Below are 17,178 nucleotides of genomic sequence, written 5' to 3'. Positions count from 1 at the left end.
ATCCAGCCATCTCATCCTCGGTCGTCCCCTTCTCCTCCTGCCCCCAATCCCTCCCAGCATCAGAGCCTTTTCCAATGAGTCAACTCTTTGCATGAGGTGGCCAAAGTACTGGAGCTTCAGCTTTAGCATCATTCCTTCCAAAGAAATCCCAGGGCTGATCTCCTTCAGAATGGACTGGTTGGATCTCCTTGCAGTCCAAGGGACTCTCAAGAGTCTTCTCCAACACCACAGTTCAAAAGCATCAATTCTTTGGTGCTCAGCCTTCACAGTCCAACTCTCACATCCATACATGACCACTGGAAAAACCATAGCCTTGACTAGACAGACCTTAGTCAGCAAAGTAATGTCTCTGCTTTTGAATATGTCTTACAGGACAAATCTTTTACTTCAAAAAAGACAAATCAGAAAGATATTTTGGAATTAAGTGTTTATTCAGTCTCAAAATCAGGCCACTGACACTGTCCTTTCTTCTAACAGTGGTATTCATCTTGTCTACACTTCCTGGAGCTGGTAATCCCCTATCTGGCTGGTCTGTATGGGTCCCTCCAATGTCCACTGGGCCATATCTTCCGTCCTGCATGGCTGTTAATTACCTGGAAGGGGCTGAAGTATTACCAGCCTTGTGTGCACATGTGTGTGCAGTCGCTCAGTCGTGTCCGACTCTATGTGACCTCACGGACTGTAGCCCGCCAGGCTCCTCTGTCCATGGGACTCTCCAGGCAAGAATACTGGAGTGGGCTGCCATTTCATTCTCCATACCTGTGCTGCAAGTCAAATGTAGGGGTACAGCGGCTGGTTCACACCCTCCAGTCTAGACGCAGGGTGGGGTGCCATCCTCAGCACTCGTCTAATGCATGGATCATTTCCCCCCACGGCATTAACAGCTTCCTTGTGTTTTATATTGTATAGCTTGCTGAATAGGACCGGCTCTATGAGCAGACTGCAAGCTCAGTGAGGACAGGACTTGGCCTGAAGTCTGTGCTCCCTAAACATCTGTTGACTTAAAACAGAGCTCTGTCCCCAGCTGTGAGCCAGAAGATAAGGCTGTCTGATTCCTCACTGGGAATACCACAGTTATCAGAATGTCATTTCTGGGGCTTCCCTGGTGGCTCAATGGTAAAGAATCTGCCTGCCAATGCAGGAGACACAGGTTCAATCCCCGATCTGGGAAGATCCCACATGCCGTGGCGCAACTAAGCCCATGCCCCACAGCTATTGAGCCCAGGTGCCACAACTACAGAAGCCCGGGCACCCTAGAGCCCTCTGCAACAAGAGAAGCCGTCGCAATGAGGAACCCTCACACGGCAACTGGAGAGTAGTCCCTGCTCATGGCGACTAGAGAAAAACCCACACAGCAACGAAGACTCAGCACTGCCTAACATAAGTACATACAATTGGAAAAGAATGCCGTGTCCGTATCCCTACACCGCGTCCTCTCCTCCATTCAAGGCATTCGCCTCAAGTCTCAAAGAATCCACAGAAAGAGACGGCAGCAACCACAGTTTATCGGCTCTGAAACGTGCAGTTATGAGGCAGTAACTCTGCCATCGCTCTGATGGGAAATGGTGACAAGAAGGCAGCGATCAGTTCTCCTTGCTGCCCCAGGGTTTCCTTCATGATCAGTGGTGTGGCCACTGTCCCTGTCACTCTCAAATGTCGTGTGGCCCTTTTGCTGTGGGAGTTGTTCCAGTAGGAAGTGGAAGAGGGGCATACTTGAGCCCACCTCGATTTATCCACCTGGACTTCCAGTAGAAAACAGGTCAGGTTTCATGCCATTGAGAGACTATTTTCCCTGTAGCCCCTGCTGTGTGCAGGTGGCTTCTTGCGGTCTATCCTTGACCTGGGCAGGCACGGTGAGCCACCAGGGCATGCCGTAATGGAAAGCGGCCTGATCGGTGGTACTGAACATCCACTTGGGGATAAAGATGGACTACAGAAAATGTAATCATCTTTAAATTCCCCAGTTCTGTAATTATGCAGAGGACTGCACAAAGTCACACAGGACTGGGCTGGTTTGTCTTCTTGAGAGCTATAGAGGAAAGGTTTGCTAACAAAACAAATAGATTAAACAAAAACGCAGGCGGCATGTTCAGACATCTTACGGAAACCTTTTTTAGGCCTTTTAGCAAAGGCTGTATGTAAGTCAACAATGAGTTAGAATATTTACCTACTGAACTTCGTATTGTTAGACAAGGAAAAAAATATTTTTTGGTCTTAGTCGTAGCAGAAGAAAAGGGAGTTCTTTTAGGTGAAGGTGGGCTGTGGGACTCTGCAAGCTCAAATGTCCTCTTGCCACTCTACTCTCTTCAGGGCCAGTGTTGGCCCTTCAAGCATGTGTGCAGAGACCCAGGAGACCAGTCTGAAAGCCATCAGTCTGACAGGGGTGAGCTCTGTTTGGAGCGATTGGATGAGAAGGTGGAGGTACTGTGCACGCTTTGCAGGAACAAGATTGTTTCTGAACGAAACATATTCTCTAACCAAGGCTTTTCTTTCACCAGAGACTTATCCTCTTTCAAATATCCTTTGCAATTAGACCAAACAATCGCTTGGAGCACTTCAAATAAACCAATTACAGAGAACGTGTCGTAGAGACAGTGCTAAGCTGGGCTGCAAGTGATCGCAAGTTCTTGGAAGTGCAGCAAACGGAAGGATGGAGTTTACCCGGGTCTGTGCCCCGGTCAGGAAAGTAGGCCAGAGTTAGGAGGTTTGAAATGGTTATTCCCGGGAGCCAACATGAATCCATTTTCAAAGGCACTCCGCCAACCAGGAGTATGGAGCAACGTCACAAGGGACAGCTGCTGCCAGCATGCCTGTGCTGCGTGCCCCCTGGAGGTTTTTCCAGATGACACGGCCCCAGGACTGGAGGCTAAAGTCCAGCAAAGCAGTGCCTCTAGCCAAGAAGCTCACGCGCACGCATGCCTGGATCAGCCACCCAGGCTGGAGTGCCCGGCAGCACAGACCAGGGACCCTGGTCTGGTTGCTCTGACTCTGGCTTAAGGGTCAGAAGCAGCACTGAGAGGGACAGCCTGGCCAGCATTCCCAAGCAGCTGCTGTGGTCAATGACCCTTCCATCCTCCCGTCTCCACGCGATCACCAGGAGTTACCATTAATCTGCTCTGGAAGATCGGTGGGTTTCAGTGGGCAAGGATGCTCAGGGGTTGGGATTATTTAGCTAACTCTCCCATTCTCTGTGTATTGGGGTGTCTGCTCCTTAAAAGCAGGGCATGTGCCTTCTTCCTTCTGTTTTCCCAGGAAACACTGTGTTGGGTGTTCGACGTATGTCTGAGGATAAGTGGAAGGGTGGGTGAGAAGTAGGACAGGAATGTGGGCAGGGACACCAATGACTCTCGATTCGTGATTTCAGTCCTTCAGCAGAGATCAGCCTTTCGGGCCACCTTCGGAAGCGGATGGCCCAGTGTCTCAGGAGCCAGCAGCCCTCATCTGCCTTGGTCTTCGTGCTCACACTGCTGTTTCGCACACCCACTGCTCCCATCGCAAAGAAAGGCAGCAGCAAGCCTTCCAGATTCCCGTGCTGGTGAGCTGCAGCTCCTGCGGCCCTTCCTTTCTGTTTATAAATAAGCCCATTCGTGTCGTGTTTTAGATCTCACCCATAATTGATATCATATGACATCTGTCTTTCTCTGTCTGATTTATCTCACTTAGCAATAATCTCTAGCTCTATCCATGTCGCTGCAAGTGGCACTATTTCATTCTGTTTTTTATGACTAATATTCCATGGACCACTTTTTTATCCATTCCTCTGTCGATGGACACGTAGGTTTTCTCCATGTCTTGGCTATTGTGTATAGCGCTGTTATGAACACTGAGGTGCATGTATCTTTTCTAATTAGAGTTTTCTCCAGATATACACCCAGAAGCAGAATTGCTGGATCATAAATATGTTTCTTAAGTTTCTGTTAAGCTATTGAAGTTTCTCATCTCTCATGTTCTGAATGTCATTTATAGGTTGGAAAAATCCACTCCTTTGTCCCATAGAATTTCCCATTTTTAAACAAAAAATTGGGCCTCTTTCTTCTTTATTAATGTCATTTCATTCATCTGTGCTCGGTCCCTCGGTTGTGTTGGAGTCTTTGCGACCCCATGGACTGCAGCCCACTAGGCTTCTCTGTCCATGGGATTTTCCAGGCAAGAATATTGGAATGGGTTGCCATTTCCTCCTCCAGGGGATCTTCCCAACCCAGGGACTGACTCCACGTCTTCTGCATCGGCAGGCAGGCTCTTTACCTCTGAGTCACCTGGGAAGTCCCAAATGTTGTTTAGTATGTTCATCCATCTCTTGAATTTCCTGTAAACTGGTAGTTATGTCCAGATGCTTGATTAAATCCAGGTTTAATCATTTCTGACAGTAATACTTCTACAGGAATGTTCCTGTATATTTCCAACTGCATTATACGAGGAAACACACCACGCCATGGCAACTTCTTAGCTCACATCCTTACAAAATAAATAAAGTTTCTTCAACTTTATATACTTTTCTTGAATCATCATCTGGCCCTACTTGTAGGTTCTTACCGTTGACTTTAAGTTTTTACCCCAGACCCGTGATAAACCACTGGGGACTCCCAGCAGCTGAACCACCTTGAGATCAGCAGGTATAACTCAGGACTTGTCCTTAAGTTTCATTTACTGTCCATGTCGTTGCTATTCAGTCGCCCACTTGTGTCCGATTCTTAGCAACCCCATGGACAGCAACACACCAGGCCTCCCTGTCCCTCACCATCTCCTGAGGTTTGCCCAAGCTCATGTCCATTGCATCAGTGATGCCATCCAGCCATCTCATCCTCTAATGCTCTCTTCTCCTTCTGCCCTCAATCTTTCCCAGCATCAGGGACTTTTCCAATGAGTCCAGTGAAGCTCCAAAATACTGGAGCTTCAGCTTTAGCATCAATCCTTCCAATGAATATTCAGGGTTGATTTCCTTTAGGATTGACTGACTTGATCTCCTTGCTGTCCAAGGGACTCTCAAGAGTCTTCTCCAGCACCACAGTTTAAGGGCATCAATTCTTTGGCTCTGTGCTTTCTTTAAGGTCCAGCTCTCACAACCATACAACACCATGGCCTGGACTATATGCACTCTTTTTGGCAGAGTGATTTCTCTGCTTTTCAACACACCATCTAGAGTCCATATTTATCACTATAACCATGCTTTGATTTTTAACCTCTAGAGCCACGACAGAGTCCTGCTTGGAATGAAATAGTGGCATTGAACCAGGTGCTTATGTTACACACTTGTCCTCAGAGCAGTCAGGAGTCAGCCACATTCTTATAAACAAAGCAAAGCACATGCATTCACAAATGTAAGTTACTGATACCAATAAATGACTTGTAAGCCTGCATGCTTTGTTTAAAAATTCCCTGCTATATCTACACAAGTTTGCTTAACTTGATTAACAGAATTCCTAGCTGCACTTGCTGTTGTTGTCCAGTTGTTCAGTCACGTCTCTTTGTGACCCCATGAACTGTAACACACCAGGCTTCCTGGTTCCTCACCATCTCCAGGAGTTTGCTCAAATTTATGTCCATTGAATCAGTGATGCCATCCAACCATCTCATCCTTTGTCTTCCCCTGCTCCTCTTGCCCTCAATCCTTCGCGGCATCAGGATATTTTCCAATGAGTCGGCTCTTCACATCAGGTGGCCAAAATATTGGAGTTTCAGCTTCAGCATCAGTCCTTCCAATGAATATTCAGGGTTGATTTCCTTTAGGATTGACTAGTTTGATCTCTTCTCTGTCCATGGGACTCTGAATAATCTTCTTTAACACATTTGCACTAAGAAATACTTACTGTCCTGGAACTCACAACTATAGTTTTGGGAACTAGATCCAAAACTGTCGTCCGTCCTGCTAAGACTTTGGCTGGAGTCTCCAGAAATTCAGGCAGATCCTTGAGGACTTGGGCTTCCCTTGTAGATCAACTGGTAAAGAATCCACCCGCAATGAAGGAGCGGAGAAGGCAATGGCACCCCACTCCAGTGCTCTTGCCTGGAAAATCCCATGGACGGAGGAGCCTGGTGGGCTGCAGTCCATGGGGTCACGAAGAGTCGGACACGACCGAGCGACTTCACTTTCACTTTTCACTTTCATGCATTGGAGAAGGTGATGGCACCCACTCCAGTGTTCTTGCCTGAAGAATCCCAGGGACGGGGGAGCCTGGTGGGCTGCCGTCTATAGGGTCGCACAGAGTCGGACACAACTGAAGTGACTTAGCAGCAGCAGCAGCAATGAAGGAGACCCTGATTTGACTCCTGGGTTGCGAAGATCCCCTGGAGAAGGGATAGGCTACCCACTCCAGTGTTCTTGGGCTTCCCTGGTGGCTTAGCTGGAAAAGAATTTGCCTGCAATGAGGGAGAATTGGGTTCAATCCCTGGGTTGGGAAGATCCCCTGCAGAAGGGAATGGCTACCCAGTCCAGTATTCTGGTCTGGAGAATTCCATGGCCTGTATATCCACAGGGTCACAAAGAGTCAGACACGACTGAGTGACTAACACTTTCACTTTCAAGGACTCCGTTGGGAATCTGGAGTCCCCAAGGGAATGGGCTACCAGGCACTGGAAGGGAATGCTTGCCAATAACTCCCAAGTCAGATCACTTTTGCAGAAGAAACTGGTGCTGTTTATCATACTGAGATTGGCACTCCTACAGTCATCCCTGATCTGGGCCCTGGACTTGGCTCCAGGGGCTAAGCAGGAGGTTGAATCCAGAGCAAACTTCTGGAGCAGGGCCACGCTGTCACAATCCACTGATGAATCCACCAGCAGGTTTCCAGGGCCCTGCCCCAGGTCCTGGGGCAAGTAATTTCCACGTCTCAGTTTTTCCATTATCACGGGGATAACAGCAGCCCACACTGGAGAAGAAAACGATTTTAAGAGCAGCACCAGAGTGTTTACCAACACAGTACTCACAATTCCCTGAGCCCAGATGCTCCCGTCCACCGTGGAGAAGTTTTATCTCCTGATTTCAGGTCAGGAAAACACTCACTCCTCAGTGGCTTCATCGGCTCCCCCAGCTTCCAGACTGAGAGAAATGGAGACGATGGGAAACTGCTGGGGAGGCCAGCTGTGCAACAGTGAGCAACTGTCTTTGTGAGAGAGGAAGGCTGTGCTGGGCAGTGGCTGATGGGCTTGTGCGGTGGAATTCTCCTCTTTTGAACCAGACTGAGCCTTGCTCCTTTCTGGCAGGCGGACGGCCCCCCTCTTCCAAGTACGCAGGAAAGTTCTGTTTGGACAAGCACACACATTCTTTTTTCAAAAGCCACAGAGGCAAACGCCTTTGTTGCAGACAGACCAACTCCCTTCCAGCCTGGGAGGTGAAAACCCTTTCATGAGCCACACAATGGGAGCAGCCCTGAGCTGGCTGATACAGGCCCCCGAAAAGTACATAACTTCCATTCTGTGGCTTCCACATACAGAATGTCCTTCCCCTCCCCAATCCAAAGGCTGGAGGGGCTGTTTGTCCGGCACTGGGCCTGGAGGGAGCCAGGGGGTTGGCAGGAGTCATGAGGCATTTTTCTGTGGGCTTTGGTTTCCTGGCCAGTTGAACTCGGTCCAGTGATTGTCCCGAGGTTCTGCCAGATAAAACAAGGAGAGCGCTTTTCTAGATGCGGGTGACTGGGGGAGGCAGGGGGAGGGGAGGGAAGACACAAGCAGAATGGGGAAAAGGGAAGCCAAGTCCCTACCAGGGCTCAGGAGACCCCTCACTGAGCAAGGGCTCTGGCTCTGCCCCCTGGAATGGCCTCCAGAGACCTTGCCCTCCAGACGAATGCCTGGCACTCTGGCCATACTTCACCCTGGCACAGGGCCCTAATCTTAGCACCGCTTGTGACCGAAAGTCCAACTAGCCTTTTCAGTGAATAATCCTGCTTGTGATACTCAGTACTCTGAGCAGTCGGCCCTCCGCAGGTGCAGTCTGGAAGGTGGCTGCTTCCCTGAGAGGGTATCAGGGATGGTGTGAGACACTACTCACTCCCAGAGTATCTCTCTGAACTGCCCATCCACTGTGCTTGAACTTCCTATACATGGAACCACTGATCAGAAGTCACTGAAGCATCATCATGGGGTAAGGAGCAGAGGATGGGATGAATGGAGAGAGTAGCATGGAAACATATACACTAACATACATAAAATAGGGAGCCAGTGGGAATTTGCTCTATGATGCAGGGAACTCAAACCAGGGCTCTGTGACAGCCTAGAGGGGTGAAGTGGGGTGGGAGGTGGGAGAGAGGCTCAAGAGGGAGGGGACATACTATACCTATGGCTGATTCGTGTTGATGCATGGCAGAGACCAACACAATACTGCAATTATCCTTCAATTAAAAATAAATGAATTTTAAAAATCATCTTCAAAAATTCTATGTAATATTTGCAAACAATGCAACTGACAAGGGTTTAACCTCCAAAATATACAAACAGCTCAAGCAACTCAATAACAAAGAAACAAACAACCCAATCAAAAAATAGGCAGAAGATTTCTGAAGAAGACATATACATAGCCAATAGGCACATGAAAAGATGTTCAACACTGCTAATTTCAGAGGGATGCAAATCAAAGCTAGAATGAGGTATTCGCCTCATACTGGTCAGACTTGCCGTCATCAAAAAGTCTACAAATAAATGCTGGAGAATGTGTAGAGAAAAAGGAACTCTCCTATACTGTTGGTAGGGATGTAAATCAATACAGCCACCTTAGGGAACTATATGCTGCTGCTGCTACGTCACTTCAGTCATGTCCAACTCTGTGAGACCCCATAGACGGCAGCCCTCCAGGCTCCGCTGTCCCTGGGATTCTCCAGGCAAGAACACTGGAGTGGGTTGCCATTTCCTTAAAAAACTAAAATGGAGTTACTGTATGATCCTACAATCTCACCCCTGGGCATATATCTGGAGAAAATTATAATTTGAAATGATACATGTGCTCCAATGCTCATTGTAGCAGTATTTACAATAGCCAAGATATGGAAGTAACCGAAATGTCCATTGACAGATAAATAAATTAAGAATATGTGATGTAGATACACACACACACACATATATCTATCTACAATGGAATATTACTTAGCCATCAAAAAGAATGAAATAATGCCATTTGCAGCAACATAGATCAACCTGGAGATTATCATAGTAAGTGAAGTAAGCCAGACAAAGACAAATATGATGTGATATCACTCATATATAGAATCTGGGAATTCCTAATAGCTCAAGAGGTGAAGAATCCACCTACAGTGCAAGGGATACAATTTTAATCCCTGAATCAGGTAGATCCCCTGGAGAAGGAAATGGTAACCTACTCCAGTATTCTTGCCTGGGAAATCCCACAGACAGAGGAGCCTGGCAGGCTACAGTCCCTGGGGTTGCCAAGTGTCAGACATGACTGAGCACGCAAGTTCATTATACAAATGAACTTATTTACAAGACAGAGACTCATAGAAACGGAAAACAAACTTATAGATCCCAAAGGGGAGAGGTGAGGTGGGGTGGGATAAATTAAGAGGTTGAGATTAATATATATACACTACAGTATATAAAACAGATAATCATCAAGGGCCTACTGTATAGCACAGGGAACTATATTCACTATCTTGTAATAACCTATTATATAAAGGAAAAGACTGTGAAAAAGAATAGACGTATAATGTATAACTGAATCACTTTGCTCTACACCTGAAACAAACACAACATTGTAAATCAACTCTATTTTAATATTTTTTAAAGTTCTATTTGAGAGGCACAAATAAAGTTCACTATTATGCGGTAATTAAAATACATAAATAGGGACTTCCCTGGTTCACAGGTTAAGAATTCACCTGCCAGACACATGGGTTTGATCCCTGATCCAGGAAGATCGCACATGTAGTGGGGCAACTGGGCCCCCGCACCACAACTACAGAAGCCCTCTCAGCCTGGAGACCATGCTCTGCAACAGAGCAGCCGCCGCCATGAAGAGTACACCCTTGCTCACCACCACTAGAGAAAGCCCGGGTACAGCCGGGAAGACCCAGGGCAGCCAGGGCTAAATAATTTAATCAAGTACTTTCTGAAAAGTACTTATAAAAAATACATAAACAGATGTAGGCAAATGACAAAATATATGTAGACTAACCCCCCCGGGAGTTAAGTGGCTCCTAAACTAGTGTCCTCCTCTTAACTGAGTGGCTCCTCCTCGCCCCTTTTCTTAAGGAGAAGCTGCTTCTGTTTTCGAGGGAAGCCAAGGTCTGCTCTGGGACCTCCTCCTCCTCCGCTGCCCTGGTTCTGTGTTCCTCTCACTTCCTCAAAGTGAAGACCCTGCTTCCACATCTGTCCCAACACACCCACACCGGATTGACCATTTCCTCGTATCTGAGCTGAGGAATTACAGGCGGAAGTTGTTCAGTGTCCAGTATTTAAAGCATGGAGGCTTTCTGTCTTGGTTACAATTCAGCACTTCCATTTCCATTGCTCTGCTATTTTGGTACCTAAGTGTGACTGCATAGATCTGTGGAATGTTGACAAACCAGGAGGAACTCTTTTCTCCCGAAATGTATGGGCTCTGTGTTACTTCTTTCTTTTGCAAAAACGTCTTTGAGGTCTTCCTGGGCCTGTGTTCAGCCCTGCAGAGGTGAGCAGGCCGAGGGTTCCTAGCAGGAAGAGGATTGTTTTGAAGTCTCTTGGCTGCCAAACGGATTTTGACCACTCGTGCCCTTCCCCCTGTGGTCACTGGAGGTCTCCCACTATCGAATGCCCTTTGGGCTCTTAGAGTTTTTCTCTGACCACAAAATGTGGCTTTGCCAGTGTTCGGTGTTTCATTACTTCAATTTCATTAAGTCTAAGTCACGCAGATTGTCCTCTTGTCTTCCAGGTCTTTCAAGCCCAAACTGAAGAGGATTTGAGATCCAGGGCTTAGGATCAATGGAGAGAGGAAGATCCAGGCTTCTAAGCCATTCCTATCTCCAGGTAAATGCATAAAATGAATGAAACAAACAAACCTATATAGTAGGAAGCTTAAGGTTTCCCACTGATTTTTACTTTCCTTTTTTTTTTTTTTTTTTTAATGAAGGATAAGGAGGGAAGAAGTGTGAGGAGCACCAGAGGAAATGGACAGAAGGCAGGGTGGTACCACTTTGGGCCAGAACCACTGGTGCAGACGGCCCGGCAGGAGCAGTGATGGACGTGAACCACACTGGCCAGAGCTCAGCCCGAGCCTCCGAACACTCGGTAAACCACGCTGGCAGCCCCAGCCAGCTTCACCCGGGAGACCAGGCCAAAGGTGACCTCAGGGAATGGTTAAGTTCAAGGTGAGGCTTCTTAGTGTGGGCACAAGTCCCAGAGACAGGAAGAGAGAGCCAAAATCACAGATAGAGGCAAGGGCTAGGAGCCTGGAAGCTGGAGCCAAAACCAGGCAAGAAGGACTCCAGTTACATGGGCATTCTCAGTGGAACTTTCTCCTTAACAGCCCAGCTGTGGATGGGGAGAGCTGGGTTCAAGGAAGGGAGAGAGAAAGCATATTCTAGTAGATAAGGTTGGGCACAAGGAGGGTTTCAGGTCATGCTTTATGAATGATTTAACATTCAAAGCCTAACATTTTTAGCCTCTTGTGGCTTTCTAGGAGTATGCGCCCTGTATTCTGTAGCTGTACCATGACCACTTGGCCCAGACCCATCCTTGAGTTGGATAAAGACAGTGACTGTCAGTGGGACAGCACATGAACTAGCCGCACATATCCTGCATCCCAAGTGCCCGTGCAGGACCAGGGCGTTATCCCCTAACCAAGGTCTGTCTTGCTCTTCCTCCGCCATGTTTCCAAACCTCACTTATTTATTCAGTAAATAATTATTAAACAAATCATGCTTCCAAGGTGAGGCAGTGGTAAAGAATCCACCTGCCAAAGCAGGAGAAGCAAGAGACGCCAGTTCTCCTCTTACACTATTGGTGGGAAGGCAAACTAGTACAGCCACCATGGAGAACAGTGTGGAGATTCCTTAAAAAACTGCAAATAGAACTGCCATATGACCCAGCAATCCCCCTGCTGGGCGTACACACCGAGGAAACCAGAACTGAAAGAGACACGTGCACCCCAATGTTCACTGCAAACTGTTTACAATAGCCAGGACATGGAAGCAACCCAGATGGCCATCAGCAGATGAATGGATAAGAAAGCTGTGGCGTATATACACAATGGAGTATTACTTGGTTATAGAAAAGAATGCATTTGAGTCAGTTCTAATGAGGTGGATGAAAGTGGAGCCTATTATACAGAATGAAGTAAGTCAGAAAGAAAAACACCAATATAGCATATTAATTGGAGAAGGCAATGGCAACCCACTCCCATGTTCTTGCCTTGAGAATCCCAGGGACGGGGGAGCCTGGTGGGCTGCCGTCTATGGGGTCGCTCAGAGTCGGACACGACTGAAGCGACTTAGCAGCAGCAGCAGCATATTAATGCATATATATGGAATTTAGAAAGATGTTAACGACAATCCTATATGCAAGACAGTAAAAGAGACACAGATATAAAGCAAAGACTTTTGGATTCTGTGGGAAAAGGCGAGGGTGGGATGATTTGAGAGAATAGCACTGAAACATGTATATTACCATATGTGAAACAGATGACCAGTCCAAGTTCAGTGCATGAAGCAGGGCACTCAAAGCTGGTGCACTGGGACAAGCCAGAGGGAGGGGGTGGGGGGCATTCAGGATGGGAGCGTATGTACACCCGTGGCTGATTCATGTCAATGTATGGCAAAACCACCAAAATATTGTAAAGTAATTAGCTTCCAATTAAAATAATTTTTTTTAAAAGAGAGAGATGCCAGTTCGATCTCTGGGCTGGGAACATCCCCTGGAGTAGGAAATGGCACCCCACTCCAGTATTCTTGCCTGGAGAATCCCATGCAGAGGAGCCTGGTGGGCTACAGCCCATGGGGTTGCAAAGAGTCAGACATGACTGAGAACACACAAAAACGATTACAGTATGCCTTGTGCCATGCTAGACAGAATTGGTTCCTTAGAGTCTGGTGGGGATTTCAGAGAGTAAGGAGGCAAAAAATAATTACAAATTATTACCAATTACCATCATGGCTTTGAAGATTAGAAAAAACCAGGATGCCATAAGAAGAAAAAGTGGGGTTATCTACTTTGGAATGAGAAATCCGTGAAGATTTCCCTGGAGGAGTGGCATTGAAGCTGTGCCCTGAATGAAGAACAGGAGTGGGAGAGAACTCATGTGGGCAGAAGGGAGAGCATATATGGAGGTGGTGAGTCAGGAAGGAGCTGGAGGCATCACAGAACCCAAGCAGGCTGGACACGTTGTCACAGTGGTGACAAAAGGCAGGAGCAGAAATGCAAATGGAAACTCAGGTGCTCTGTCAAGCGTCCGTTAGTCACCTCTGCTAACATCCCATTGGACAAAGTAAGTCACATGGCTGGGTGCAGACAAAGTGGGAGGTCATCAGAGGCCATGGCAAAGTGTGTGGCTACAGGAAAGGGTGAGGAATTCAAGCCATGCAATTCCTCCCACAGATGGGCCCACTCTACCACACCTGCATGCTTCTGTTTTTGCTTTTTGGTAAAAGAGGAGAGCTCATCTCATTAGGAATTTAGTCTGCTCTAATGTTTGAGGATCACTGATGATTTTCCTTTATATATTTTAAATTGACACACCAGAAATTCACTTTTGCAATACAGTTCTATGATCTTTAACATGTGCGCGGACTTGTGTAACCACTACCACAAAAGATATACAGAATAGTTCCATCACCCTTGAAAATTTCCTGAAATCACTGCTCTTTAGAGAGCTCAGGTCTGGATGCTACGTCCCAAAGAAAACTGGTGGTTTTGGATGAAGAAAGTTAAAGCTTTGACAGTACCTCTGGAGTGTTCTGGAGCTTCCCTGCTAGCTTGGATAGTAAAGAATTTGCCTGTAGTGCAGGAGACCCGGGTTCGATCCGTGGGTTGGGAAGATCCCCTGAAGAAGGGAATGGCAATCCACTGCATATTCTTGCCTGGAGAATGCCCACGGACAGAGGAGCCTGAAAGACTACAGTCCATGGGGTTGCAAAGAGTCAGACATGACTGAGTGACTAACACTTCACTGGAGTATTTTGTAGTAAAAAATGGAGAGTTAACAGAGAAAATGCCCTAGTTGAAAGGGTAAGCCAAGTCAGAGGGATCTCAACTGGAAGAGCTCTCCACTCCATCAATTTACAAAAAATACTAAATCTCTGATGGGTTTGAGTGCATTTTCAAAGCAAGAGAAAGAGAGAGCAAGCTAGGACAAGAACCCGAGTCTCTTGCTCAGTTCAGTGTTCTTTCTGTTGCTCTAAGTTTCTTTGGCCATTGGCCACTCACCTCCTTTATCGTGTTCATCTCTGCCTTTTGTGTTTATTCTCTTATCTTCTGGCCCAGTGGGAATGGGCTGGCCCCTCGGTGTTTTGTTTCCTTAATTTCTTTAGTGGAAGCTAAGGGCATTGTTTTTCTCCAAGGAACCCTATTTGGTGCTGAGTGATTCGAGGTGCCTCCCCTAGGTTTTGCAGAGGGAACAGGGTTTTAGTTCCTGGAAAATTTAATGCACAATTTGATCTTTGCTACTCTACTGAACTCCTACTGAGTTTGCATTTCCTTATCGCCTAGCTCTCCCAGCTGCCAGGTAATTTGATCTGGATTTGTCTTATCAGGCTGAGGCCAGCAAGCAGGTGATGAATGAGGGGCCAGGGGTGCAGCTGTCTCTTCTTTGAAGCCATGGCATTTTTGGAAGGGACTGTATGTGTGTATTCGTGCATGTGCGCACGCGCGTGCGTGTGTGTGTGCGTGTGTGTGCGTGTGTGTGTGTGTGTGTGTGTGTGTGTCTGTGTGTGTAGCAGTTGCTAGAACTGGAGGTGAAACTCACTCCTACTCTTCTTAGTCCAGGGACTGCAGTGTTCTTTCTCTCCATTCCTTCCAACTCACTTAGGGTGACCCTTTCATCCTGAGGGTTCTTGGCATTCGTGGGCTTCTGTGGTGGCCTGGTCACTGTGGCTCTCTTCCCAGAGGACAGAATTTCCCTGGCCTGACTTTGCTTGACATTAAAACAATCACTCACACTTAATAAACTGTGGTCAGACGCTCAAACCAAGTGTGGAAGGCACAGCAGGGGGATTATTCAACCTCCCAGAAGACAAGCCCTGCTGGTACCATGGGGGTGCTGCCCCAGGTAAGCTGGCTAGGTCTTGGGCTTCAGATGTGAGATTAAAGGATCAAGGAGAAGCTGTTGAGTCATGGCATCTGACCCACTTAAACCTGTTATACTCTCTTCAAGAATCTGATACGGCCTTTGAGAGGCACTGCCTCTGCATTTTATCTTTCCCACATGATGGCGGGGAGAAAGCCCTCTATTTCTGCTGGAATAAGAAACCAAGCAGTGAAAATGGTATCTAGACTAATGGATATCCAGACCCAGCGAGACAAAGCCCAGTGATGATGAAGCCACCAGGCCAACTCTACAGTACTATTGCTACCACAGACCCCCTAGCAAGGTACCCAGTCCACCTCTTGACACCTCAGCATCCGGGTGCCTTGGGGGTGTGATACCATAAAAGAGATCAACCCTCATTTAGGGGAGTCATTTCAAGGTCTCCCATCCCTGATCTCTGGCTCACTTTCCTTCGGCTGCTGTCACCAGGATGTCAGCACCCAGATTCATGCAAGGCCGCAATCCCAAGGCAGCATCAACCGGACTGTCAGCCCAGCACATGACCTGCCCTGCGGGGCCTGCTGTGAGAGCCCTGCCTCAGCTGTCACCTTCCTGCGGCCGTCTACTTTCCCCAGACACGCAGAGCTGCCGAAAACAGCAGTCAGCGTCTCCCTGAGGAAGGCAAAGCAGAGGGCAAGGTCAGGTAAACACAGCGCCTGAAAAAGCTCTCACTCCCCAGCTCACATACATTGCTGTTATCTTATCCTGGCTTCAAGCTAAGGACCTCTAAATCCAGCCACAACAGTAATACTGGGATGGCAGGAGAGAAATGTTCAGCCCGGAAACCACATCCTCTGCAGTGCCTCAGCCAGCGCCGGGTGAAGGACACGGCGTTAAATGGAAAAGAAATTTGAATGACGAAGTGACACGATGTCCGTCCCAGCTAATGATGGGCCTAGCGGGCTTTCCATCACCAGCAAGGCAAAACTGCCAGGCCCAGGTCTGTATTTAAAAGCTATTTCGCGTGGCTTTAAGTCACCATCTCAGCTCAATATCTAAAACAAAGAGAATGAATTATGGAACAGGATGGAGGGAGCTTGTTAATTTTCTCACTGATGCACTGTGAAATGAAAGCTTTATTCTAAGAATGGGATATCCTCAGGGCTCTCTCTGGAGAGATGCTGACAAATCCAAACGTCCTTACTGTTTCCTTTACTGCCCCCTGCCCCGACCCCGCATTCCCTCTTTATGGCTTTTTCAATACACATTTATAAAATATGTATATTTGATGGTATGTCTGTATCTATAGGGCTAGGGGAATTCAAGTTTGTGATTCTCTTTAGGGCTTCCTCGCCCATAAACTGTGCTTAGGTGATATGACTGATGAACACACACACACACACACACACACTGGATTGTGTACAGCCTGTGTGTATCATGGAGACATTCCCACAGGCTGCTTGCTATTGTCCAGGCTGGGGAGCTCCAGCCCACCTCCAATTGGAACCCGGTAAAATAATCATGATAATTTTGCCTTCATGTATCACCTTTCATCAGGAAGGATGAAAGGACTTCACAAACTCTGGGTTCCTCTTTGATCCAGGCTCGTATCCGGTGCACCAGTCTCCACTGTGTATTCTGCCCCCACCCCCACAGATAGGCCTCCCAGGGACCATAATTGAACTTCCATATGCACAGCACCGAGAGGCTGGCCTGGCCTGAGAGCCTCCTGCAGGCTCCCAGGAAGGAGAGGGCAGCTTCCAGAGGGGCTGGGTGGCTGTACTGCCTTTGCAGCAGGGCAGGGACTACAAACAATGGGGAAAGGGGGGAAGGAATTCTCAACTGCAACTTTAGTGTTGAGATAGGGATGCTTAATGGCAGGTGGAAGAACATTCTAGGCAGCGGTAAAGCGAATCTCCAGAAGGTAGGTGTTGCCTAAGGCTCTGCTCTGAGCTATCTTCTCATCCACACCCAGGACTTTAGCTATTAGCTTTATGGGAAGGACTTCGAAACATATA

At 47.5% G+C, this 17,178-nt stretch overlaps 1 long non-coding RNA gene across 1 annotated transcript; it reads left to right on the top strand.

The window, feature by feature from the left end:
- The first annotated feature begins 2,878 nt into the window (after positions 1-2,878).
- LOC121817210 (uncharacterized) lies at positions 2,879-16,440 on the top strand. Its single transcript, XR_006057002.2, has 5 exons — positions 2,879-3,127; positions 3,365-3,535; positions 10,853-10,947; positions 11,051-15,503; positions 15,650-16,440. It is a non-coding gene; the product is annotated as an uncharacterized LOC121817210 (long non-coding RNA).
- The last annotated feature ends 738 nt before the right edge of the window (positions 16,441-17,178 follow it).

Source organism: Ovis aries, chromosome 19 (assembly GCF_016772045.2).
Source record: "Ovis aries strain OAR_USU_Benz2616 breed Rambouillet chromosome 19, ARS-UI_Ramb_v3.0, whole genome shotgun sequence".
In the NCBI taxonomy this organism is placed as follows: domain Eukaryota; kingdom Metazoa; phylum Chordata; class Mammalia; order Artiodactyla; family Bovidae; genus Ovis; species Ovis aries.
Note: the sequence above shows the minus strand (reverse complement) of the source record. Positions and strands in the feature narration are given on the sequence as shown.